The 27,773-nt window shown below is 31.5% G+C and overlaps 1 pseudogene across 1 annotated transcript in view; it reads left to right on the forward strand.

Moving 5' to 3' along the window:
- LOC143235573 (uncharacterized) overlaps positions 1-3,942 on the forward strand; it is a 60,733-nt pseudogene extending 56,791 nt beyond the window's left edge. The window contains exons 13-14 of the transcript XR_013019336.1: positions 2,910-3,227; positions 3,455-3,942. The product of XR_013019336.1 is annotated as an uncharacterized LOC143235573 (transcript). The remainder of the gene's footprint in view (positions 1-2,909; positions 3,228-3,454) is intronic.
- The last annotated feature ends 23,831 nt before the right edge of the window (positions 3,943-27,773 follow it).

Genomic DNA, 27,773 nt, shown 5'->3' on the forward strand with positions numbered 1-27,773 from the left:
AGGTTGTTTTTTTAATTTCGCCCAAAGTTACACGAGGGATATCTGCGATAGCTGTCCCAATTTTACCAGTGTAAGACAAGAAGGAAGGCAGCTAGTCATTACCGCCAACTCTTGGGCTACAGTTTTGCCAACAAACTAGTGGGATTGACTGTACCACTACAACACCCCCACGGCTGAAAGGGCGAGCATGTTTGGTGTAAAGGGAATTTGAACCTGTGACACCTCAGATTACGAGTCGAGCACCTTAACCACCTGGCCATGGCGGGCCATTATAATTAGTTAACGTGATACATACATTTAGGTAGTCTGAACATTTCACATCACGAAACAGTGCGTTTCAGGACAACTGAGATTGTGCGTGTTTGTTTTTTGTATAGCAAAGCCACAAAGGGCTATCTGCTCAACCCACCGAGGGGAATCGAACCCTGATTTTAGCGTTGTAAATCCGGAGACATACCGCTGTACTAGTGGGGGCTGAGATTGTGAGTTAAATTTATACATATAAATAAATATATATATTTATATGTGTAAACACAAAGTAGGCAATACAGTCGGTCAAAGTGTAATAAACGGAACATTAATATTACCTGCATAGAATGCAAACAGAATGAATAATATGTTGAATGCAATCCAAGTGCTAACTCTTCATTCGAACATACTGGACTGTTTTTATCATATACGAGACGAAAGAGTATATGAAATTTGACCCTATTACACACAAAGCGATACATGAAAGTAAAATGTAAAAAGTAAACTAGTTTCCTTACATGTAGTTAATGTGATACATACGCAATATATGGAAAGTCTTAACGTGTCATGTAAAGTTATACAGTTAAAGTCTTTTTCAGAACTAGGTTATTTATTTATCATTTATATTAACTCACTGATAATAATGTGATACATTGAATGAACTTATAGAGACTGAATGTTTATTGTTAATATCACAAACAGACCTCCATGCAAGTTAAACAAATGTAAGGATATTCATATATGCCTACCGTAAAATATAGGATACAATTAGTTGAACTATAATAAATTAAATATTAATTTTTATGTATTCAAAACAATGTTTTATGATTATTGTTATTATGCACGATATATATCTCTAAAATTTGAATAATTAAGTTAATGTGGTAAACAGGCCTCTTCTATAATTATTTCTTCGTATGGTTTCGTGGTTAGTGGTCACGATTTCTAATCTTTTCATTTAAACGTAATAAGGTACTCATTTCCTTATTCGTTAATAAAGAGTATCCCAAGAGTTGGCGGTGGACGATACTGATCAGCTGTATTCTCTCAAGTACATCACTATAAAGTTAGGGTGGCTTACCTTTGTGCGAAATTCAACAAAACGACAAATGCTATAAAATATTCAATCAGCACAGTGGGCTATCTGTACTGTGCCTAACATGGGTATTGAAACCAGGTGTTTAGCGTTATAAATCGTGAGACTTGCCACGGGGAGCCTTATTCAAACTGCAAGGGCACAGCATCACCAAGTAGTAAGGCCCTCGACTCTTAATCCTGGGTCACAAGTTCGAATCCCCTTCACACCAAACACGCTCGCTCTTTCAGCCGTGGGGGCGTTATAATGTGACGTTCAATCTCACTATTCATTGGTAAAAGAGTAACCCAAGAGTTTGCGGTGGGTGATGATGATTAGCTGCCTTCGCTCTAGTCTTACACTGCTAAATTAGGGACGGCTGGCGCAGATAGTCCTCGTGTAGCTTTGCTCGAAATTCAAAAACAAGCAAACAATCAGACTGCAAAATATATTAATTTCCCGTATTCATATACTTTTGTTATTATTATTTTAACAAATAAAACTTTAAAGCTGTCTCTAAGGCTAACGCAGACACTAATATCGTGATACGAACTACAAAGAATGGGTATAAAATATAAAACCTTAAAGTTGGCCTAAGGGTAATGCAGACACTAATATCGTGATACGAACTATAAAGAATGGGTAATAATATAAAACCTTAAAGTTGGCCTAATGGTAATGCAGACACTAATATCGTGATACGAACTATAAAGAATGGGTAATAATATAAAACCTTAAAGTTGGCCTAATGGTAATGCAGACACTAATATCGTGATACAAACTATAAAGAATGGGTAATAATATAAAACCTTAAAGTTGGCCTGAGGGTAATGCAGACACTAATATCGTGATAAAAACTATAGAGAAGGAAAGGGTAATGTTATATAATGAGACGTGAAGGATATTTAGAGAAGTATTTATTGTTCTATGCTAATACAAAGAACAGTGCACTACATAGATTGTAATCTAAGTTATTACATAATGATGACGTCATCAGCTACCTTCTGGTGATGCACCTTGAAATTACAGTTAGCTTCTTAGAACTATCCACTCTGATGGCACGTACTGAAGCTATCCGCACTATAACGCTACATAACGTTACGTTACCTCCTTGTCTCATAGGGTACTCCCCATCCAGTATGAAACACCCTCTAATCATCTCCTTCATGTCCTCACGTGCAGATATCTTTTTAGGATCAGTCAGGTATCGAAACAAGTGATTATAAGTACGTTTTAAAAATATTATTTTACAATTAAAGAATCTGTCGCAAAACAGTTGTTAAAAGATAATAAACGTCTTTATAAAACATAATTTGCACTTCCCTGACTCCTGTTCAGATGGTAGGAAAGTTACGTAAATAACTTTAAACTGTAGTTTTAGAAACACATAACCAAATAAAAACTTTAATTAAGATAGAAAAGAACTCAGCTGTAAACAGACTATTGGTAATTTTTAAAATGATTGTCTTGAAGGCATTCCCGGAATCTAAACTGCTGGAGTAATCGTACAAGTTTGGTCATTTTGTAAATAAGTTAAATAACATTGTGTATGAGTACTAACATATTCATCTAACATAATTTCAAGGGTTATGAAGCTTCTTACGAAGCTCAACTGGAGAAGACATGGGAAGATAGAATGGAGACCTTCAAGAATCGAGGAAAACCGAAACTACCAAGATGGGATCCAGCAACTCCAAAGAACAAAGAAGTTCCAGGTCGGAGACATGAAGATGAAGAAGAAGAAGTGGATATTACAGCACCTACTGTGTTGGAGCCAAAACATGAAGAACCTGGTGAGGCCGAAGAAGAAAAAGTAGAAGAAGAGGAAGATGAGGAAGAGGAAGAAGATGAAGAAGAGGAGGAAGAGGAAGAAGAAGAGGAAGAAGAATAATTACAATGTTTGGTGAGTTTTATTAACTGTAAGTTATATACAGCACGAAAATGATGTTCTGAAGGAACACATAGCTCAAGACAAGAGAATAAAATATAAGCATTATGCAGCCACTAAATGTCCTCTTTCTCTCAAACGTTGTGTATGGATTTTGACAACATTGTCTGCTTGTATCTCTTGGAAGTTATTCGTTTGTTTTACTGTATTATATTAATTAATTAATTATTTTTATTTTGTAGGTTTTCCACATTTTCCGGTAGTTCAAGTTGAAATAGGCTGGAACCAGTCTAGTAGCTGTTTTATGTATTCATCTCTTCGTGCTTGTTTTCGGCCATCCTATCCAACTCAGCGCTTGGTTTTGGACATGTGGATCTAGAGCAAAAGTAGCAAGAAATTCTTCCATTAGAATAGTTTTTGAGTTTCGTATTTTTAACAACCCATTCTTAGTTCCAATAATATATATTCCGCTGTTATTTGAGTTGTGACCTCTTTAGAATTCGGAACGGACAATTGTTATCTTTTCAAAGGATTTGTTTGTTTTTTAAGATGAAAATATATAGTTTATTTTGAGAAAGTCTTCTTTCTTGTTACACAAAATATCTTCAGTATTTCTTGAAGATAAACTTTCCACTCAGTTATTCAACTTCTGCGTGAAAGTCTAGAACGAAAAACAACGTTGCACAGTTTTGTGAATGTCCTTATAAGAATAAACACCAAATATTTACCATTGTGTTTATTGTCTGTTATTGTATATTTACCATTGTGTTTATTGTCTGTTATTGTAGCTTATACGCCACAAAAAATAATAACATTCGTTGTTTTTTTGAGAGACATATTAGATACAGTTCTTGGATCAGGCTCTGGTTCTTTCCATGGACTTGCTACCTTGAAAATCACGAGTCTGTTAACGTCTCAATAATCTTATATTTACATTCGCTAAGTCTGGAGTGTTGACAAATGAGGACAAACAGAAGATTGCCGAAACGTCTTCGATTTTACCAGTTTCAAGGAAGTAAATCCATAGAACACCATTAAGAGGTTTTTTAGGGTAAATGAATCTCATACTGATACAAACTATTGACAGAGACATTGGGATCTTAAAGATTTCACATAGTCCATTTCGAAGAAGGTTTGAATCTACTATTTCACTTAATATTGTTCTTGTTTCTTCTCATGTGTATCTTTGTCATTCACTATCAGCTAGTAAAAACAGTTAAACAATATTCCCAATCGGACACGTGTCGAAAACGTTATATTGGGTTGTACAACAAATAGAAGAATTAGAAACTACCAGTTGAATTCCTCCCATAGAATAGTTAAGAAATTAGAATTAGAATTAGTTATGTAATTCCTGGGAAAGATAAGAAAAAAATGAGAAGCTACTAATTTAAATAAAAAAAAATGATTTAATTCTAGTTATTACATATTGTGATTTAAGTCGTGCAAGCCTCCAATTTATTACGTTTGTAATAGGATTTAAAATAGCCAGAACCTCAGTGAAATTGTTTTGGATTTGGATTTAGAAATTAAGTAAATGTCGATGCGTAACAAATTTGTTATAAACAGTTTTCTTTCTTAACACAAATATATTTTAATATAGAAACAATAATGCAATTTATAATAACGGTAATTAGCAATAGTTAATACAAATGATAATTATATACAAAAGGTTTAGAAACTTACAAGCAATGATTAGACTTTTATCTGATTTGGAACTTCCTTGATATCCTATCGAAGATTCACGATGAGTTAATGGATTACGAGTTGATATCTGTATAATTCATTTGATGAGGAGCTAGCTAGCTCTTCGTTGATCACATTTTAGTTTTTCGCAGCTGAAGCTGTGTAATGTCTTCGTAAAAAATACCAACGTCCGACGTTAACGCATTGAAGTTAAACGATTTGTAATGTTCGAAATCTGTAAACGTTCCTGGTAAAAAATCTGAAGTTTCTGATTGATAAGCATAAATCACAGTTATAGTTTCCGAGGTTTATAGTATACCACATGTAGTAAACCAACAATATATTAATATATTTTTACGTGACTTGTTGGCTACGTTTTACAAGTGTTAGGAAATAATCTAGAAATTTAAGCTGACACAACAGCACTGGTATTTTCATAAACATACACATTGTTAGTTTTTACACTTTAGAATCTTCTAGAACTTCAGTAAATAGGCGGGAATTTCGCAATACTGATTTAACAGTACAAGTTACTTGTATTAAATATATATTTAATTGAAATAAACATCGATATCAAAATAAACATAACAGTAAATCCGTAACATAGTGAATAATTTGCCGCTACTGATCTTAATGAATAACAACAGGAGATGAATTAAAAGTTACAAACTTACTTCGAAAAGATCAATATAAAAATCTATGGTTTAATTTATACAGAAGGTAACGGTTTATTTCCTATTTCAACAACTAAGAGAGAAGAAATGGTGGTTCTTAATTAATTCCTATTTCAACAACTAAGAGAGAAGAAATGGTGGTTCTTATTTAATTCCTATTTCAACAACTAACAGAGAAGAAATGGGGGTTCTTATTTAATTCCTATCAAACAACTAAGAGGGAAGAAATGGGGGTTCTTATTTAATACCTATGAAACAACTAACAGAGAAGAAATGGGGGTTCTTAATTAATTCCTATGAAACAACTAAGAGAGAAGAAATGGGGGTTCTTATTTAATTCCTATTTCAACAACTAAGAGAGAAGAAATGGGGTTCTTATTCAATTCCTACTTCAACAACTAAGAGAGAAGAAATGGGGGTTCTTATTTAATTCCTATGAAACAACTAAGAGAAAAGAAATGGGGGTTCTTATTTAATTCCTATGAAACAACTAAGAGAGAAGAAATGGGGTTCTTATTTAATTCCTATGAAACAACTAAAGAGAAAAAATGGGAGTTCTTATTTAATTCCTGTTAAACAACTAAGAGAGAAGAAATGGGGTTCTTATTTAATTCCTATGAAAAAGCTAAGAGAGAAGAAATGGGGTTCTTATTTAATTCCTATGAAACAACTAAGAGAGAAGAAATGGGGTTCTTATTTAATTCCTATGAAACAACTAAGAGAGAAGAAATGGGGGTTCTTATTTAATTCCTATGAAACAACTAAGAGAGAAGAAATGGGGGTTCTTATTTAATTCCTATGAAACAACTAACAGAGAAGAAATGGGGTTCTTATTTAATTCCTATTTGAACAACTAAGAGAGAAAAAATGGGGTTCTTATTTAATTCCTATGAAACAACTAAGAGAGAAGAAATGGGGGTTCTTATTTAATTCCTATTTCAACAACTAAGAGAGAAGAAATGGGGGTTCTTATTTAATTCCTATTTCAACAACTAAGAGAGAAGAAATGGGGTTCTTATTTAATTCCTATGAAACAACTAAGAGAAAAGAAATGGGGTTCTTATTTAATTCCTATGAAACAACTAAAAGAGAAGAAATGGGGTTCTTATTTAATTCCTATAAACAACTAAGAGAGAAGAAATGGGGTTCTTATTTAATTCCTATGAAACAACTAAGAGAGAAGAAATGGGGTTCTTATTTAATTCCTATTTCAACAACTAAGAGAGAAGAAATGGGGGTTCTTATTTAATTCCTATGAAACAACTAAGACAGAAGAAATGGGGGTTCTTATTTATTTCCTATTTCAACAACTAAGAGAAGAAATGGGGGTTCTTATTTAATTCCTATTTCAACAACTAAGAGAGAAGAAATGGGGGTTCTTATTTAATTCCTATGAAACAACTAAGAGAAAAGAAATGGGGTTCTTATTTAATTCCTATTTCAACAACTAACAGAGAAGAAATGGGAATTCTTATTCAATTCCTATTTGAACAACTATGAGAGAAAAAATGGGTGTTCTTATTTAATTCCTAAGAAACAACTAAGAGAGAAGAAATGGGGTTCTTATTTAATTTCTATGAAACAACTAAGAGAAAAGAAATGGGGGTTCTTATTTAATTCCTATGAAACAACTAAGAGAGAAGAAATGGGGGTTCTTATTTAATTCCTATTTCAACAACTAAGAGAGAAGAAATGGGAATTCTTATTCAATTCCTACTTCAACAACTAAGAGAGAAGAAATGGGGGTTCTTATTTAATTCCTATGAAACAGCTAAGGAAATGAAAAGGGGATTCTTATTTAATTCCTATGAAACAACTAAGAGAGAAGAAATGGGGGGTTCTTATTTAATACCTATGAAAAAGCTAAAAGAGAAGAAATGGGGTTCTTATTTAATTCCTATGAAACAACTAAGAAAGAAAAAATGGGGGTTCTTATTTAATTCCTATGAAACAACTAAGAGAAAAGAAATGGGGGTTCTTATTTAATTCCTATGAAACAACTAAGAGAGAAGAAATGGGGTTCTTATTTAATTCCTATGAAACAACTAAGAGAGAAGAAATGGGGTTCTTATTTAATTCCTATGAAACAACTAAGAGAGAAGAAATGGGGTTCTTATTTAATTCCTATGAAACAACTAAGAGAGAAGAAATGGGGTTCTTATTTAATTCCTATTTCAACAACTAAGACAGAAGAAATGGGGGTTCTTATTTAATTCCTATGAAACAACTAAGAGAAGAAATGGGGTTCTTATTTAATTCCTATTTCAACAACTAAAAGAGAAGAAATGGGGGTTCTTATTTAATTCCTATGAAACAACTAAGAGAGAAGAAATGGGGTTCTTATTTAATTCCTATGAAACAACTAAGAGAAAAGAAATGGGGGTTCTTATTTAATTCCTATGAAACAACTAAGAGAGAAGAAATGGGGTTCTTATTTAATTCGTATGAAACAACTAAGAGAGAAGAAATGGGAGTTTTTATTTAATTCCTATGAAACAACTAAGAGAGAAGAAATGGGGGTTCTTATTTAATTCCTATTTCAACAACTAAGAGAGAAGAAATGGGAATTCTTATTCAATTCCTACTTCAACAACTAAGAAAGAAGAAATGGGGGTTCTTATTTAATTCCTATGAAACAGCTAAGAGAAAGAAAATGGGGATTCTTATTTAATTCCTATGAAACAACTAAGAGAGAAGAAATGGGGGTTATTATTTAATTCCTATGAAACAACTAAGAGAAAAGAAATGGGGTTCTTATTTAATTCCTATTAAACAACTAAGAGAGAAGAAATGGGGTTCTTATTTAATTCCTATTTCAACAACTAACAGAGAAGAAATGGGAGTTCTTATTCAATTCCTATTTGAACAACTAAGAGAGAAAAAATGGGTGTTCTTATTTAATTCCTAAGAAACAACTAAGAGAGAAGAAATGGGGTTCTTATTTAATTCCTATGAAACAACTAAGAGAAAGAAATGGGGGTTCTTATTTAATTCCTATGAAACAACTAAGAGAGAAGAAATGGGGTTCTTATTTAATTCCTATGAAACAACTAAGAGAGAAGAAATGGGGTTCTTATTTAATTCCTATTTCAACAACTAAGAGAGAAGAAATGGGGTTCTTATTTAATTCCTACTGAAACAACTAAGAGAGAAGAAATGGGGGTTCTTATTTAATTCCTATGAAACAGCTAAGAGAAAGGAAATGGGGTTCTTATTTAATTCCTATGAAACAACTAAGAGAGAAGAAATGGGGGTTCTTATTTAATTCCTATTTCAACAACTAAGAGAGAAGAAATGGGAGTTCTTATTTAATTCCTATTTGAACAACTAAGAGAGAAAAAATGGGGTTCTTATTTAATTCCTAAGAAACAACTAAGAGAGAAGAAATGGGGTTCTTATTTAATTCCTATGAAACAACTAAGAGAGAAGAAATGGGGTTCTTATTTAATTCCTATGAAACAACTAAGAGAAAGAAATGGGGTTCTTATTTAATTCCTATGAAACAACTAAGAGAGAAGAAATGGGGGTTCTTATTTAATTCCTATGAAACAACTAAGAGAGAAGAAATGGGGTTCTTATTTAATTCCTATTTCAACAACTAACAGAGAAGAAATGGGGTTCTTATTTAATTTCTATTTGAAACAACTAAGAGAGAAAAATGGGGTTCTTATTTAATTCCTAAGAAACAACTAAGAGAGAAGAAATGGGGTTCTTATTTAATTCCTATGAAACAACTAAGAGAAAAGAAATGGGGTTCTTATTTAATTCCTATGAAACAACTAAGAGAGAAGAAATGGGGTTCTTATTTAATTCCTATTTCAACAACTAAGAGAGAAGAAATGGGGTTCTTATTTAATTCCTACTTCAACAACTAAGAAAGAAGAAATGGGGTTCTTATTTAATTCCTATGAAACAACTAAGAGAAAGAAATGGGGTTCTTATTTAATTCCTATGAAACAACTAAGAGAGAAGAAATGGGGTTCTTATTTAATTCCTATGAAACAACTAAGAGAGAAGAAATGGGGTTCTTATTTAATTCCTATTAAACAACTAAGAGAGAAGAAATGGGGTTCTTATTTAATTCCTATGAAAAAGCTAAGAGAGAAGAAATGGGGTTCTTATTTAATTCCTATGAAACAACTAAGAGAGAAGAAATGGGGTTCTTATTTAATTCCTATGAAACAACTAAGAGAGAAGAAATGGGGTTCTTATTTAATTCCTATGAAACAACTAAGAGATAAGAAATGGGGGTTCTTATTTAATTCCTATGAAACAACTAACAGAGAAGAAATAGGGGTTCTTATTTAATTCCTATTTGAACAACTAAGAGAGAAAAAATTGGGGTTCTTATTTAATTCCTATGAAACAACTAAGAGAGAAGAAATGGGGTTCTTATTTAATTCCTATGAAACAACTAAGAGAGAAGAAATGGGGGTTCTTATTTAATTCCTATTTCAACAACTAAGAGAGAAAAATGGGGTTCTTATTTAATTCCTATGAAACAACTAAGAGAGAAGAAATGGGGTTCTTATTTAATTCCTATGAAACAACTAAGAGAGAAGAAATGGGGGTTCTTATTTAATTCCTATAAACAACTAAGAGAGAAGAAATGGGGTTCTTATTTAATTCCTATGAAACAACTAAGAGAGAAGAAATGGGGTTCTTATTTAATTCCTATTTCAACAACTAAGAGAGAAGAAATGGGGTTCTTATTTAATTCCTATTTCAACAACTAAGACAGAAGAAATGGGGGTTCTTATTTAATTCCTATGAAACAACTAAGAGAGAAGAAATGGGGTTCTTATTTAATTCCTATTTCAACAACTAAGAGAGAAGAAATGGGGTTCTTATTTAATTCCTATGAAACAACTAAGAGAGAAGAAATGGGGTTCTTATTTAATTCCTATTTCAACAACTAAAGAGAAGAAATGGGGTTCTTATTTAATTCCTATTTCAACAACTAAGAGAGAAGAAATGGGGGTTCTTATTTAATTCCTATGAAACAACTAAGAGAAAAGAAATGGGGTTCTTATTTAATTCCTATTTCAACAACTAACAGAGAAGAAATGGGGTTCTTATTTAATTCCTATTTGAACAACTAAGAGAGAAGAAATGGGGTTCTTATTTAATTCCTAAGAAACAACTAAGAGAGAAGAAATGGGGTTCTTATTTAATTCCTATGAAACAACTAAGAGAAAAGAAATGGGGGTTCTTATTTAATTCCTATGAAACAGCTAAGAGAGAAGAAATGGGGTTTTTATTTAATTCCTATTTCAACAACTAAGAGAGAAGAAATGGGGTTCTTATTTAATTCCTATTTCAACAACTAAGAAAGAAGAAATGGGGGTTCTTATTTAATTCCTATGAAACAACTAAGAGAAAGAAATGGGGGTTCTTATTTAATTCCTATGAAACAACTAAGAGAGAAGAAATGGGGGTTCTTATTTAATTCCTATGAAACAACTAAAGAGAAGAAATGGGGTTCTTATTTAATTCCTATGAAACAACTAAGAAAGAAGAAATGGGGGTTCTTATTTAATTCCTATGAAACAACTAAAGAGAAAAGAAATGGGGTTCTTATTTAATTCCTATGAAACAACTAAGAGAGAAGAAATGGGGTTCTTATTTAATTCCTATGAAACAACTAAGAGAGAAGAAATGGGGTTCTTATTTAATTCCTATGAAACAACTAAGAGAGAAGAAATGGGGGTTCTTATTTAATTCCTATGAAACAACTAAGAGAGAAGAAATGGGGTTCTTATTTAATTCCTATGAAACAACTAAGAGAGAAGAAATGGGGTTCTTATTTAATTCCTATGAAACAACTAAGAGAGAAGAAATGGGGTTCTTATTTAATTCCTATTTGAACAACTAAGAGAGAAGAAATGGGGTTCTTATTTAATTTATTGAAACAACTAAGAGAGAAGAAATGGGGTTCTTATTTAATTCCTATGAAACAACTAAGAGAGAAGAAATGGGAATTCTTATTCAATTCCTATTTCAACAACTAAGAGAGAAAAAATGGGGTTCTTATTTAATTCCTATGAAACAACTAAAGAGAAAGAAATGGGGTTCTTATTTAATTCCTATGAAACAACTAAGAGAGAAGAAATGGGGTTCTTATTTAATTCCTATGAAACAACTAAGAGAGAAGAAATGGGGTTCTTATTTAATTCCTATGAAACAACTAAGAGAGAAGAAATGGGGTTCTTATTTAATTCCTATTTCAACAACTAAGAGAGAAGAAATGGGGTTCTTATTTAATTCCTATTTCAACAACTAAGAGAGAAGAAATGGGGGTTCTTATTTAATTCCTATGAAACAACTAAGAGAGAAGAAATGGGGTTCTTATTTAATTCCTATTTCAACAACTAAGAGAGAAGAAATGGGGTTCTTATTTAATTCCTATGAAACAACTAAGAGAGAAGAAATGGGGTTCTTATTTAATTCCTATTTCAACAACTAAAGAGAAGAAATGGGGTTCTTATTTAATTCCTATTTCAACAACTAAGAGAGAAGAAATGGGGGTTCTTATTTAATTCCTATGAAACAACTAAGAGAAAAGAAATGGGGTTCTTATTTAATTCCTATTTCAACAACTAAGAGAGAAGAAATGGGAATTCTTATTCAATTCCTATTTGAACAACTAAGAGAGAAAAAATGGGGTTCTTATTTAATACCTATGAAACAACTAACAGAGAAGAAATGGGGGTTCTTATTTAATTTCTATGAAACAACTAAGAGAGAAGAAATGGGGTTCTTATTTAATTCCTATGAAACAACTAAGAGAGAAGAAATGGGGTTCTTATTTAATTCCTATTTCAACAACTAAGAGAGAAGAAATGGGGGTTCTTATTTAATTCCTATTCAACAACTAAGAGAGAAGAAATGGGGTTCTTATTTAATTCCTATGAAACAACTAAAGAGAAAGAAATGGGGTTCTTATTTAATTCCTATGAAACAACTAAGAGAGAAGAAATGGGGGGTTCTTATTTAATTCCTATGAAAAAGTTAAAAGAGAAGAATTGGGGTTCTTATTTAATTCCTATGAAACAACTAAGAAAGAAAAAATGGGGGTTCTTATTTAATTCCTATGAAACAACTAAGAGAAAAGAAATGGGGGTTCTTATTTAATTCCTATGAAACAACTAAGAGAGAAGAAATGGGGTTCTTATTTAATTCCTATGAAACAACTAAGAGAGAAGAAATGGGGTTCTTATTTAATTCCTATGAAACAACTAAGAGAGAAGAAATGGGGTTCTTATTTAATTCCTATGAAACAACTAAGAGAGAAGAAATGGGGTTCTTATTTAATTCCTATTTCAACAACTAAGAGAGAAGAAATGGGGGTTCTTATTTAATTCCTATGAAACAACTAAGAGAAGAAATGGGGGTTCTTATTTAATTCCTATTTCAACAACTAAGAGAGAAGAAATGGGGGTTCTTATTTAATTCCTATGAAACAACTAAGAGAGAAGAAATGGGGTTCTTATTTAATTCCTATGAAACAACTAAGAGAGAAGAAATGGGGTTCTTATTTAATTCCTATGAAACAACTAAGAGAGAAGAAATGGGGTTCTTATTTAATTCCTATGAAACAACTAAGAGAGAAGAAATGGGGTTCTTATTTAATTCCTATGAAACAACTAAGAGAGAAGAAATGGGAGTTTTTATTTAATTCCTATGAAACAACTAAGAGAGAAGAAATGGGAATTCTTATTCAATTCCTACTTCAACAACTAAGAAAGAAGAAATGGGGGTTCTTATTTAATTCCTATGAAACAGCTAAGAGAAAGAAAATGGGGATTCTTATTTAATTCCTATGAAACAACTAAGAGAGAAGAAATGGGGTTATTATTTAATTCCTATGAAACAACTAAGAGAAAAGAAATAGGGGTTCTTATTTAATTCCTATGAAACAACTAAGAGAAAGAAATGGGGTTCTTATTTAATTCCTATTTCAACAACTAACAGAGAAGAAATGGGGTTCTTATTTAATTCCTATTTGAACAACTAAGAGAGAAAAAATGGGTGTTCTTATTTAATTCCTAAGAAACAACTAAGAGAAAAGAAATGGGGGTTCTTATTTAATTCCTATGAAACAACTAAGAGAGAAGAAATGGGGTTCTTATTTAATTCCTATGAAACAACTAAGAGAGAAGAAATGGGGTTCTTATTTAATTCCTATGAAACAACTAAGAGAAAAAAAATGGGGTTCTTATTTAATTCCTATGAAACAACTAAGAGAGAAGAAATGGGGTTCTTATTTAATTCCTATGAAACAACTAAGAGAGAAAAAATGGGGTTCTTATTTAATTCCTATGAAACAACTAAGAGAGAAGAAATGGGGTTCTTATTTAATTCCTATGAAACAACTAAGAGAGAAAAAATGGGGGTTCTTATTTAATTCCTATGAAACAACTAAGAGAAAAGAAATGGGGTTCTTATTTAATTCCTATTTCAACAACTAACAGAGAAGAAATGGGAATTCTTATTCAATTCCTATTTGAACAACTATGAGAGAAAAATGGGTGTTCTTATTTAATTCCTAAGAAACAACTAAGAGAGAAGAAATGGGGTTCTTATTTAATTCCTATGAAACAACTAAGAGAAAAGAAATGGGGGTTCTTATTTAATTCGTATGAAGCAGCTAAGAGAGAAGAAATGGGAGTTTTTATTTAATTCCTATTTCAACAACTAAGAGAGAAGAAATGGGGGTTCTTATTTAATTCCTATTTCAACAACTAAGAGAGAAGAAATGGGGTTCTTATTTAATTCCTATGAAACAACTAAGAGAAAAGAAATGGGGTTCTTATTTAATTCCTATGAAACAACTAAGAGAGAAGAAATGGGGTTCTTATTTAATTCCTATGAAAAAGCTAAAAGAGAAGAAATGGGGTTCTTATTTAATTCCTATGAAACAACTAAGAAAGAAGAAATGGGGGTTCTTATTTAATTCCTATGAAACAACTAAGAGAAAAGAAATGGGGGTTCTTATTTAATTCCTATGAAACAACTAAGAGAGAAAAATGGGGTTCTTATTTAATTCCTATGAAACAACTAAGAGAGAAGAAATGGGGTTCTTATTTAATTCCTATGAAACAACTAAGAGAGAAGAAATGGGGTTCTTATTTAATTCCTATGAAACAACTAAGAGAGAAGAAATGGGGTTCTTATTTAATTCCTATTTCAACAACTAAGAGAGAAGAAATGGGGGTTCTTATTTAATTCCTATGAAACAACTAAGAGAGAAGAAATGGGGTTCTTATTTAATTCCTATTTCAACAACTAAGAGAGAAGAAATGGGGTTCTTATTTAATTCCTATGAAACAACTAAGAGAGAAGAAATGGGGTTCTTATTTAATTCCTATGAAACAACTAAGAGAGAAGAAATGGGGTTCTTATTTAATTCCTATGAAACAACTAAGAGAGAAGAAATGGGGTTCTTATTTAATTCCTATGAAACAACTAAGAGAGAAGAAATGGGGTTCTTATTTAATTCCTATGAAACAACTAAGAGAGAAGAAATGGGGGTTCTTATTTAATTCCTATTTCAACAACTAAGAGAGAAGAAATGGGAATTCTTATTCAATTCCTACTTCAACAACTAAGAAAGAAGAAATGGGGGTTCTTATTTAATTCCTATGAAACAGCTAAGAGAAAAGAAATGGGGATTCTTATTTAATTCCTATGAAACAACTAAGAGAGAAGAAATGGGGTTCTTATTTAATTCCTATGAAACAACTAAGAGAAAAGAAATGGGGGTTCTTATTTAATTCCTATGAAACAACTAAGAGAAAAGAAATGGGGTTCTTATTTAATTCCTATTTCAACAACTAAGAGAGAAGAAATGGGAATTCTTATTCAATTCCTATGAAACAACTAAGAGAAAAGAAATGGGTGTTCTTATTTAATTCCTAAGAAACAACTAAGAGAGAAGAAATGGGGTTCTTATTTAATTCCTATGAAACAACTAAGAGAGAAGAAATGGGGTTCTTATTTAATTCCTATGAAACAACTAAGAGAGAAGAAATGGGGGTTCTTATTTAATTCCTATGAAACAACTAAGAGAGAAGAAATGGGGTTCTTATTTAATTCCTATTGAAACAACTAAGAGAGAAGAAATGGGGTTCTTATTTAATTCCTATGAAACAACTAAGAGAGAAGAAATGGGGTTCTTATTTAATTCCTATGAAACAACTAAGAGAGAAGAAATGGGGTTCTTATTTAATTCCTATGAAACAACTAAGAGAGAAGAAATGGGGTTCTTATTTAATTCCTATGAAACAACTAAGAGAAAGAAATGGGGTTCTTATTTAATTCCTATGAAACAACTAAGAGAGAAGAAATGGGGTTCTTATTTAATTCCTATGAAACAACTAAGAGAGAAGAAATGGGGTTCTTATTTAATTCCTATGAAACAACTAAGAGAGAAGAAATGGGGTTCTTATTTAATTCCTATGAAACAACTAAGAGAGAAGAAATGGGGTTCTTATTTAATTCCTATGAAACAACTAAGAGAGAAGAAATGGGGTTCTTATTTAATTCCTATTTCAACAACTAAGAGAGAAGAAATGGGGTTCTTATTTAATTCCTATTGAAACAACTAAGAGAGAAGAAATGGGGTTCTTATTTAATTCCTATGAAACAACTAAGAGAGAAGAAATGGGGTTCTTATTTAATTCCTATGAAACAACTAAGAGAGAAGAAATGGGGTTCTTATTTAATTCCTATGAAACAACTAAGAGAGAAGAAATGGGGTTCTTATTTAATTCCTATTTCAACAACTAAGAGAGAAGAAATGGGGTTCTTATTTAATTCCTATGAAACAACTAAGAGAGAAAGAAGAAATGGGGTTCTTATTTAATTCCTATGAAACAACTAAGAGAGAAGAAATGGGGTTCTTATTTAATTCCTATGAAACAACTAAGAGAGAAGAAATGGGGTTCTTATTTAATTCCTATGAAACAACTAAGAGAGAAGAAATGGGGTTCTTATTTAATTCCTATGAAACAACTAAGAGAGAAGAAATGGGGTTCTTATTTAATTCCTATGAAACAACTAAGAGAGAAGAAATGGGGTTCTTATTTAATTCCTATGAAACAACTAAGAGAGAAGAAATGGGGTTCTTATTTAATTCCTATGAAACAACTAAGAGAGAAGAAATGGGGTTCTTATTTAATTCCTATGAAACAACTAAGAGAGAAGAAATGGGGTTCTTATTTAATTCCTATGAAACAACTAAGAGAGAAGAAATGGGGTTCTTATTTAATTCCTATGAAACAACTAAGAGAGAAGAAATGGGGTTCTTATTTAATTCCTATTTCAACAACTAAGAGAGAAGAAATGGGGTTCTTATTTAATTCCTATGAAACAACTAAGAGAGAAGAAATGGGGTTCTTATTTAATTCCTATGAAACAACTAAGAGAGAAGAAATGGAGGTTCTTATTTAATTCCTATGAAACAACTAAGAGAGAAGAAATGGGGTTCTTATTTAATTCCTATGAAACAACTAAGAGAGAAGAAATGGGGTTCTTATTTAATTCCTATGAAACAACTAAGAGAGAAGAAATGGGGTTCTTATTTAATTCCTATGAAACAACTAAGAGAGAAGAAATGGGGTTCTTATTTAATTCCTATGAAACAACTAAGAGAGAAGAAATGGGGTTCTTATTTAATTCCTAAACAACTAAGAGAGAAGAAATGGGGGTTCTTATTTAATTCCTATGAAACAACTAAGAGAGAAGAAATGGGGTTCTTATTTAATTCCTATGAAACAACTAAGAGAGAAAAGAAATGGGGTTCTTATTTAATTCCTATGAAACAACTAAGAGAGAAGAAATGGGGTTCTTATTTAATTCCTATGAAACAACTAAGAGAGAAGAAATGGGGTTCTTATTTAATTCCTATGAAACAACTAAGAGAGAAGAAATGGGGTTCTTATTTAATTCCTATGAAACAACTAAGAGAGAAGAAATGGGGTTCTTATTTAATTCCTATTTCAACAACTAAGAGAGAAGAAATGGGGGTTCTTATTTAATTCCTATGAAACAACTAAGAGAGAAGAAATGGGGTTCTTATTTAATTCCTATGAAACAACTAAGAGAGAAGAAATGGGGTTCTTATTTAATTCCTATGAAACAACTAAGAGAGAAGAAATGGGGTTCTTATTTAATTCCTATGAAACAACTAAGAGAGAAGAAATGGGGTTCTTATTTAATTCCTATGAAACAACTAAGAGAGAAGAAATGGGGTTCTTATTTAATTCCTATTTCAACAACTAAGAGAGAAGAAATGGGGTTCTTATTTAATTCCTATGAAACAACTAAGAGAGAAGAAATGGGGTTCTTATTTAATTCCTATGAAACAACTAAGAGAGAAGAAATGGGGTTCTTATTTAATTCCTATGAAACAACTAAGAGAGAAGAAATGGGGTTCTTATTTAATTCCTATGAAACAACTAAGAGAGAAGAAATGGGGTTCTTATTTAATTCCTATGAAACAACTAAGAGAGAAGAAATGGGGTTCTTATTTAATTCCTATTCAACAACTAAGAGAGAAGAAATGGGGTTCTTATTTAATTCCTATGAAACAACTAAGAGAGAAGAAATGGGGTTCTTATTTAATTCCTATGAAACAACTAAGAGAGAAGAAATGGGGTTCTTATTTAATTCCTATGAAACAACTAAGAGAGAAGAAATGGGGTTCTTATTTAATTCCTATGAAACAACTAAGAGAGAAGAAATGGGGTTCTTATTTAATTCCTATGAAACAACTAAGAGAGAAGAAATGGGGTTCTTATTTAATTCCTATGAAACAACTAAGAGAGAAGAAATGGGGTTCTTATTTAATTCCTATGAAACAACTAAGAGAGAAGAAATGGGGTTCTTATTTAATTCCTATGAAACAACTAAGAGAGAAGAAATGGGGTTCTTATTTAATTCCTATGAAACAACTAAGAGAGAAGAAATGGGGTTCTTATTTAATTCCTATGAAACAACTAAGAGAGAAGAAATGGGGTTCTTATTTAATTCCTATGAAACAACTAAGAGAGAAGAAATGGGGTTCTTATTTAATTCCTATGAAACAACTAAGAGAGAAGAAATGGGGTTCTTATTTAATTCCTATGAAACAACTAAGAGAGAAGAAATGGGGTTCTTATTTAATTCCTATGAAACAACTAAGAGAGAAGAAATGGGGTTCTTATTTAATTCCTATGAAACAACTAAGAGAGAAGAAATGGGGTTCTTATTTAATTCCTATGAAACAACTAAGAGAGAAGAAATGGGGTTCTTATTTAATTCCTATGAAACAACTAAGAGAGAAGAAATGGGGTTCTTATTTAATTCCTATGAAACAACTAAGAGAGAAGAAATGGGGTTCTTATTTAATTCCTATGAAACAACTAAGAGAGAAGAAATGGGGTTCTTATTTAATTCCTATGAAACAACTAAGAGAGAAGAAATGGGGTTCTTATTTAATTCCTATGAAACAACTAAGAGAGAAGAAATGGGGTTCTTATTTAATTCCTATGAAACAACTAAGAGAGAAGAAATGGGGTTCTTATTTAATTCCTATGAAACAACTAAGAGAGAAGAAATGGGGTTCTTATTTAATTCCTATGAAACAACTAAGAGAGAAGAAATGGGGTTCTTATTTAATTCCTATGAAACAACTAAGAGAGAAGAAATGGGGTTCTTATTTAATTCCTATGAAACAACTAAGAGAGAAGAAATGGGGTTCTTATTTAATTCCTATGAAACAACTAAGAGAGAAGAAATGGGGTTCTTATTTAATTCCTATGAAACAACTAAGAGAGAAGAAATGGGGTTCTTATTTAATTCCTATGAAACAACTAAGAGAGAAGAAATGGGGTTCTTATTTAATTCCTATGAAACAACTAAGAGAGAAGAAATGGGGTTCTTATTTAATTCCTATGAAACAACTAAGAGAGAAGAAATGGGGTTCTTATTTAATTCCTATGAAACAACTAAGAGAGAAGAAATGGGGTTCTTATTTAATTCCTATGAAACAACTAAGAGAGAAGAAATGGGGTTCTTATTTAATTCCTATGAAACAACTAAGAGAGAAGAAATGGGGTTCTTATTTAATTCCTATGAAACAACTAAGAGAGAAGAAATGGGGTTCTTATTTAATTCCTATGAAACAACTAAGAGAGAAGAAATGGGGTTCTTATTTAATTCCTATGAAACAACTAAGAGAGAAGAAATGGGGTTCTTATTTAATTCCTATTTCAACAACTAAGAGAGAAGAAATGGGGTTCTTATTTAATTCCTATGAAACAACTAAGAGAGAAGAAATGGGGTTCTTATTTAATTCCTATGAAACAACTAAGAGAGAAGAAATGGGGTTCTTATTTAATTCCTATGAAACAACTAAGAGAGAAGAAATGGGGTTCTTATTTAATTCCTATGAAACAACTAAGAGAGAAGAAATGGGGTTCTTATTTAATTCCTATGAAACAACTAAGAGAGAAGAAATGGGGTTCTTATTTAATTCCTATGAAACAACTAAGAGAGAAGAAATGGGGTTCTTATTTAATTCCTATGAAACAACTAAGAGAGAAGAAATGGGGTTCTTATTTAATTCCTATGAAACAACTAAGAGAGAAGAAATGGGGTTCTTATTTAATTCCTATGAAACAACTAAGAGAGAAGAAATGGGGTTCTTATTTAATTCCTATGAAACAACTAAGAGAGAAGAAATGGGGTTCTTATTTAATTCCTATGAAACAACTAAGAGAGAAGAAATGGGGTTCTTATTTAATTCCTATGAAACAACTAAGAGAGAAGAAATGGGGTTCTTATTTAATTCCTATGAAACAACTAAGAGAGAAGAAATGGGGTTCTTATTTAATTCCTATTGAAACAACTAAGAGAGAAGAAATGGGGTTCTTATTTAATTCCTATGAAACAACTAAGAGAGAAGAAATGGGGTTCTTATTTAATTCCTATGAAACAACTAAGAGAGAAGAAATGGGGTTCTTATTTAATTCCTATGAAACAACTAAGAGAGAAGAAATGGGGTTCTTATTTAATTCCTATGAAACAACTAAGAGAGAAGAAATGGGGTTCTTATTTAATTCCTATTTCAACAACTAAGAGAGAAGAAATGGGGTTCTTATTTAATTCCTATGAAACAACTAAGAGAGAAGAAATGGGGTTCTTATTTAATTCCTATGAAACAACTAAGAGAGAAAGAAATGGGGTTCTTATTTAATTCCTATGAAACAACTAAGAGAGAAGAAATGGGGTTCTTATTTAATTCCTATGAAACAACTAAGAGAGAAGAAATGGGGTTCTTATTTAATTCCTATGAAACAACTAAGAGAGAAGAAATGGGGTTCTTATTTAATTCCTATGAAACAACTAAGAGAGAAGAAATGGGGTTCTTATTTAATTCCTATGAAACAACTAAGAGAGAAGAAATGGGGTTCTTATTTAATTCCTATGAAACAACTAAGAGAGAAGAAATGGGGTTCTTATTTAATTCCTATGAAACAACTAAGAGAGAAGAAATGGGGTTCTTATTTAATTCCTATGAAACAACTAAGAGAGAAGAAATGGGGTTCTTATTTAATTCCTATGAAACAACTAAGAGAGAAGAAATGGGGTTCTTATTTAATTCCTATGAAACAACTAAGAGAGAAGAAATGGGGTTCTTATTTAATTCCTATGAAACAACTAAGAGAGAAGAAATGGGGTTCTTATTTAATTCCTATGAAACAACTAAGAGAGAAGAAATGGGGTTCTTATTTAATTCCTATGAAACAACTAAGAGAGAAGAAATGGGGTTCTTATTTAATTCCTATGAAACAACTAAGAGAGAAGAAATGGGGTTCTTATTTAATTCCTATGAAACAACTAAGAGAGAAGAAATGGGGTTCTTATTTAATTCCTATGAAACAACTAAGAGAGAAGAAATGGGGTTCTTATTTAATTCCTATGAAACAACTAAGAGAGAAGAAATGGGGTTCTTATTTAATTCCTATGAAACAACTAAGAGAGAAGAAATGGGGTTCTTATTTAATTCCTATGAAACAACTAAGAGAGAAGAAATGGGGTTCTTATTTAATTCCTATGAAACAACTAAGAGAGAAGAAATGGGGTTCTTATTTAATTCCTATGAAACAACTAAGAGAGAAGAAATGGGGTTCTTATTTAATTCCTATGAAACAACTAAGAGAGAAGAAATGGGGTTCTTATTTAATTCCTATGAAACAACTAAGAGAGAAGAAATGGGGTTCTTATTTAATTCCTATGAAACAACTAAGAGAGAAGAAATGGGGTTCTTATTTAATTCCTATGAAACAACTAAGAGAGAAGAAATGGGGTTCTTATTTAATTCCTATGAAACAACTAAGAGAGAAGAAATGGGGGTTCTTATTTAATTCCTATGAAACAACTAAGAGAGAAGAAATGGGGTTCTTATTTAATTCCTATGAAACAACTAAGAGAGAAGAAATGGGGTTCTTATTTAATTCCTATGAAACAACTAAGAGAAAGAAATGGGGTTCTTATTTAATTCCTATGAAACAACTAAGAGAGAAGAAATGGGGTTCTTATTTAATTCCTATGAAACAACTAAGAGAGAAGAAATGGGGTTCTTATTTAATTCCTATTTCAACAACTAAGAGAGAAGAAATGGGGGTTCTTATTTAATTCCTATGAAACAACTAAGAGAGAAGAAATGGGGTTCTTATTTAATTCCTATGAAACAACTAAGAGAGAAGAAATGGGGTTCTTATTTAATTCCTATGAAACAACTAAGAGAGAAGAAATGGGGTTCTTATTTAATTCCTATGAAACAACTAAGAGAGAAGAAATGGGGTTCTTATTTAATTCCTATGAAACAACTAAGAGAGAAGAAATGGGGTTCTTATTTAATTCCTATGAAACAACTAAGAGAGAAGAAATGGGGTTCTTATTTAATTCCTATGAAACAACTAAGAGAGAAGAAATGGGGTTCTTATTTAATTCCTATGAAACAACTAAGAGAGAAGAAATGGGGTTCTTATTTAATTCCTATGAAACAACTAAGAGAGAAGAAATGGGGTTCTTATTTAATTCCTATGAAACAACTAAAGAGAGAAGAAATGGGGTTCTTATTTAATTCCTATGAAACAACTAAGAGAGAAGAAATGGGGTTCTTATTTAATTCCTATGAAACAACTAAGAGAAAGAAATGGGGTTCTTATTTAATTCCTATGAAACAACTAAGAGAGAAGAAATGGGGTTCTTATTTAATTCCTATGAAACAACTAAGAGAGAAGAAATGGGGTTCTTATTTAATTCCTATGAAACAACTAAGAGAGAAGAAATGGGGTTCTTATTTAATTCCTATGAAACAACTAAGAGAGAAGAAATGGGGTTCTTATTTAATTCCTATGAAACAACTAAGAGAGAAGAAATGGGGTTCTTATTTAATTCCTATGAAACAACTAAGAGAGAAGAAATGGGGTTCTTATTTAATTCCTATGAAACAACTAAGAGAGAAGAAATGGGGTTCTTATTTAATTCCTATGAAACAACTAAGAGAGAAGAAATGGGGTTCTTATTTAATTCCTATGAAACAACTAAGAGAGAAGAAATGGGGTTCTTATTTAATTCCTATTTCAACAACTAAGAGAGAAGAAATGGGGTTCTTATTTAATTCCTATTTGAACAACTAAGAGAGAAGAAATGGGGTTCTTATTTAATTCCTATGAAACAACTAAGAGAGAAGAAATGGGGTTCTTATTTAATTCCTATGAAACAACTAAGAGAGAAGAAATGGGGTTCTTATTTAATTCCTATGAAACAACTAAGAGAGAAGAAATGGGGTTCTTATTTAATTCCTATGAAACAACTAAGAGAGAAGAAATGGGGTTCTTATTTAATTCCTATTTCAACAACTAAGAGAGAAGAAATGGGGGTTCTTATTTAATTCCTATGAAACAACTAAGAGAGAAGAAATGGGGTTCTTATTTAATTCCTATGAAACAACTAAGAGAGAAGAAATGGGGTTCTTATTTAATTCCTATGAAACAACTAAGAGAGAAGAAATGGGGTTCTTATTTAATTCCTATGAAACAACTAAGAGAGAAGAAATGGGGGTTCTTATTTAATTCCTATGAAACAACTAAGAGAAAAGAAATGGGGTTCTTATTTAATTCCTATGAAACAACTAAGAGAGAAGAAATGGGGTTCTTATTTAATTCCTATGAAACAACTAAGAGAGAAGAAATGGGGTTCTTATTTAATTCCTATGAAACAACTAAGAGAGAAGAAATGGGGTTCTTATTTAATTCCTATGAAACAACTAAGAGAGAAGAAATGGGGTTCTTATTTAATTCCTATGAAACAACTAAGAGAGAAGAAATGGGGTTCTTATTTAATTCCTATGAAACAACTAAGAGAGAAGAAATGGGGTTCTTATTTAATTCCTATGAAACAACTAAAAGAGAAGAAATGGGGTTCTTATTTAATTCCTATGAAACAACTAAGAGAGAAGAAATGGGGTTCTTATTTAATTCCTATGAAACAACTAAGAGAGAAGAAATGGGGTTTTTATTTAATTCCTATGAAACAACTAAGAGAGAAGAAATGGGGTTCTTATTTAATTCCTATGAAACAACTAAGAGAGAAGAAATGGGGTTCTTATTTAATTCCTATGAAACAACTAAGAGAGAAGAAATGGGGTTCTTATTTAATTCCTATGAAACAACTAAGAGAGAAGAAATGGGGGTTCTTATTTAATTCCTATTTCAACAACTAAGAGAGAAGAAATGGGAATTCTTATTCAATTCCTACTTCAACAACTAAGAGAGAAGAAATGGGGGTTCTTATTTAATTCCTATGAAACAGCTAAGAGAAAAGAAATGGGGTTCTTATTTAATTCCTATGAAACAACTAAGAGAGAAGAAATGGGGGTTCTTATTTAATTCCTATGAAACAACTAAGAGAAAAGAAATGGGGTTCTTATTTAATTCCTATGAAACAACTAAGAGAGAAGAAATGGGGTTCTTATTTAATTCCTATGAAACAACTAAGAGAGAAGAAATGGGGTTCTTATTTAATTCCTATGAAACAACTAAGAGAGAAGAAATGGGGTTCTTATTTAATTCCTATGAAACAACTAAGAGAGAAGAAATGGGGTTCTTATTTAATTCCTATGAAACAACTAAGAGAAAAGAAATGGGGGTTCTTATTTAATTCCTATGAAACAACTAAGAGAGAAGAAATGGGGTTCTTATTTAATTCCTATGAAACAACTAAGAGAGAAGAAATGGGGTTCTTATTTAATTCCTATTTCAACAACTAAGAGAGAAGAAATGGGGGTTCTTATTTAATTCCTATGAAACAACTAAGAGAGAAGAAATGGGGTTCTTATTTAATTCCTATGAAACAACTAAGAGAGAAGAAATGGGGTTCTTATTTAATTCCTATGAAACAACTAAGAGAGAAGAAATGGGGTTCTTATTTAATTCCTATGAAACAACTAAGAGAGAAGAAATGGGGTTCTTATTTAATTCCTATGAAACAACTAAGAGAGAAGAAATGGGGTTCTTATTTAATTCCTATGAAACAACTAAGAGAGAAGAAATGGGGTTCTTATTTAATTCCTATGAAACAACTAAGAGAGAAGAAATGGGGTTCTTATTTAATTCCTATGAAACAACTAAGAGAGAAGAAATGGGGTTCTTATTTAATTCCTATGAAACAACTAAGAGAGAAGAAATGGGGTTCTTATTTAATTCAACAACCTATGAAACAACTCAACAACTAAGAGAGAAGAAATGGGGTTCTTATTTAATTCCTATGAAACAACTAAGAGAGAAGAAATGGGGTTCTTATTTAATTCCTATGAAACAACTAAGAGAGAAGAAATGGGGTTCTTATTTAATTCCTATGAAACAACTAAGAGAGAAGAAATGGGGTTCTTATTTAATTCCTATGAAACAACTAAGAGAGAAGAAATGGGGTTCTTATTTAATTCCTATGAAACAACTAAGAGAGAAGAAATGGGGTTCTTATTTAATTCCTATGAAACAACTAAGAGAGAAGAAATGGGGTTCTTATTTAATTCCTATGAAACAACTAAGAGAGAAGAAATGGGGTTCTTATTTAATTCCTATGAAACAACTAAGAGAGAAGAAATGGGGTTCTTATTTAATTCCTATGAAACAACTAAGAGAGAAGAAATGGGGTTCTTATTTAATTCCTATGAAACAACTAAGAGAGAAGAAATGGGGTTCTTATTTAATTCCTATGAAACAACTAAGAGAGAAGAAATGGGGTTCTTATTTAATTCCTATGAAACAACTAAGAGAGAAGAAATGGGGTTCTTATTTAATTCCTATGAAACAACTAAGAGAGAAGAAATGGGGTTCTTATTTAATTCCTATGAAACAACTAAGAGAGAAGAAATGGGGTTCTTATTTAATTCCTATGAAACAACTAAGAGAGAAGAAATGGGGTTCTTATTTAATTCCTATGAAACAACTAAGAGAGAAGAAATGGGGTTCTTATTTAATTCCTATGAAACAACTAAGAGAGAAGAAATGGGGGTTCTTATTTAATTCCTATGAAACAACTAAGAGAGAAGAAATGGGGTTCTTATTTAATTCCTATTTCAACAACTAAGAGAGAAGAAATGGGGTTCTTATTTAATTCCTATGAAACAACTAGAGAGAAGAAATGGGGTTCTTATTTAATTCCTATGAAACAACTAAGAGAGAAGAAATGGGGTTCTTATTTAATTCCTATGAAACAACTAAGAGAGAAGAAATGGGGTTCTTATTTAAATGAAACAACTAATGGGAATTCTTACAATTCCTATTTAACAAGAGAGAAGAAATGGGGTTCTTATTTAATTCCTATGAAACAACTAAGAGAGAAAGAAATGGGGTTCTTATTTAATTCCTATTGAAACAACTAAGAGAGAAGAAATGGGGTTCTTATTTAATTCCTATTTGAAACAACTAAGAGAGAAGAAATGGGGTTCTTATTTAATTCCTATGAAACAACTAAGAGAGAAGAAATGGGGTTCTTATTTAATTCCTATGAAACAACTAAGAGAGAAGAAATGGGGTTCTTATTTAATTCCTATGAAACAACTAAGAGAGAAGAAATGGGGTTCTTATTTAATTCCTATGAAACAACTAAGAGAGAAGAAATGGGGTTCTTATTTAATTCCTATGAAACAACTAAGAGAGAAGAAATGGGGTTCTTATTTAATTCCTATGAAACAACTAAGAGAGAAGAAATGGGGTTCTTATTTAATTCCTATGAAACAACTAAGAGAGAAGAAATGGGGTTCTTATTTAATTCCTATGAAACAACTAAGAGAGAAGAAATGGGGTTCTTATTTAATTCCTATGAAACAACTAAGAGAGAAGAAATGGGGTTCTTATTTAATTCCTATGAAACAACTAAGAGAGAAGAAATGGGGTTCTTATTTAATTCCTATGAAACAACTAAGAGAGAAGAAATGGGGTTCTTATTTAATTCCTATGAAACAACTAAGAGAGAAGAAATGGGGTTCTTATTTAATTCCTATGAAACAACTAAGAGAGAAGAAATGGGGTTCTTATTTAATTCCTATGAAACAACTAAGAGAGAAGAAATGGGGTTCTTATTTAATTCCTATGAAACAACTAAGAGAGAAGAAATGGGGTTCTTATTTAATTCCTATGAAACAACTAAGAGAGAAGAAATGGGGTTCTTATTTAATTCCTATGAAACAACTAAGAGAGAAGAAATGGGGTTCTTATTTAATTCCTATGAAACAACTAAGAGAGAAGAAATGGGGTTCTTATTTAATTCCTATGAAACAACTAAGAGAGAAGAAATGGGGTTCTTATTTAATTCCTATGAAACAACTAAGAGAGAAGAAATGGGGTTCTTATTTAATTCCTATGAAACAACTAAGAGAGAAGAAATGGGGTTCTTATTTAATTCCTATGAAACAACTAAGAGAGAAGAAATGGGGTTCTTATTTAATTCCTATTTCAACAACTAAGAGAGAAGAAATGGGGGTTCTTATTTAATTCCTATTGAAACAACTAAGAGAGAAGAAATGGGGGTTCTTATTTAATTCCTATGAAACAACTAAGAGAGAAGAAATGGGGTTCTTATTTAATTCCTATGAAACAACTAAGAGAGAAGAAATGGGGTTCTTATTTAATTCCTATGAAAC

The sequence above is a fragment of the Tachypleus tridentatus genome, chromosome 1 (genome assembly GCF_004210375.1).
Source record: "Tachypleus tridentatus isolate NWPU-2018 chromosome 1, ASM421037v1, whole genome shotgun sequence".
Lineage (NCBI taxonomy): Eukaryota > Metazoa > Arthropoda > Merostomata > Xiphosura > Limulidae > Tachypleus > Tachypleus tridentatus.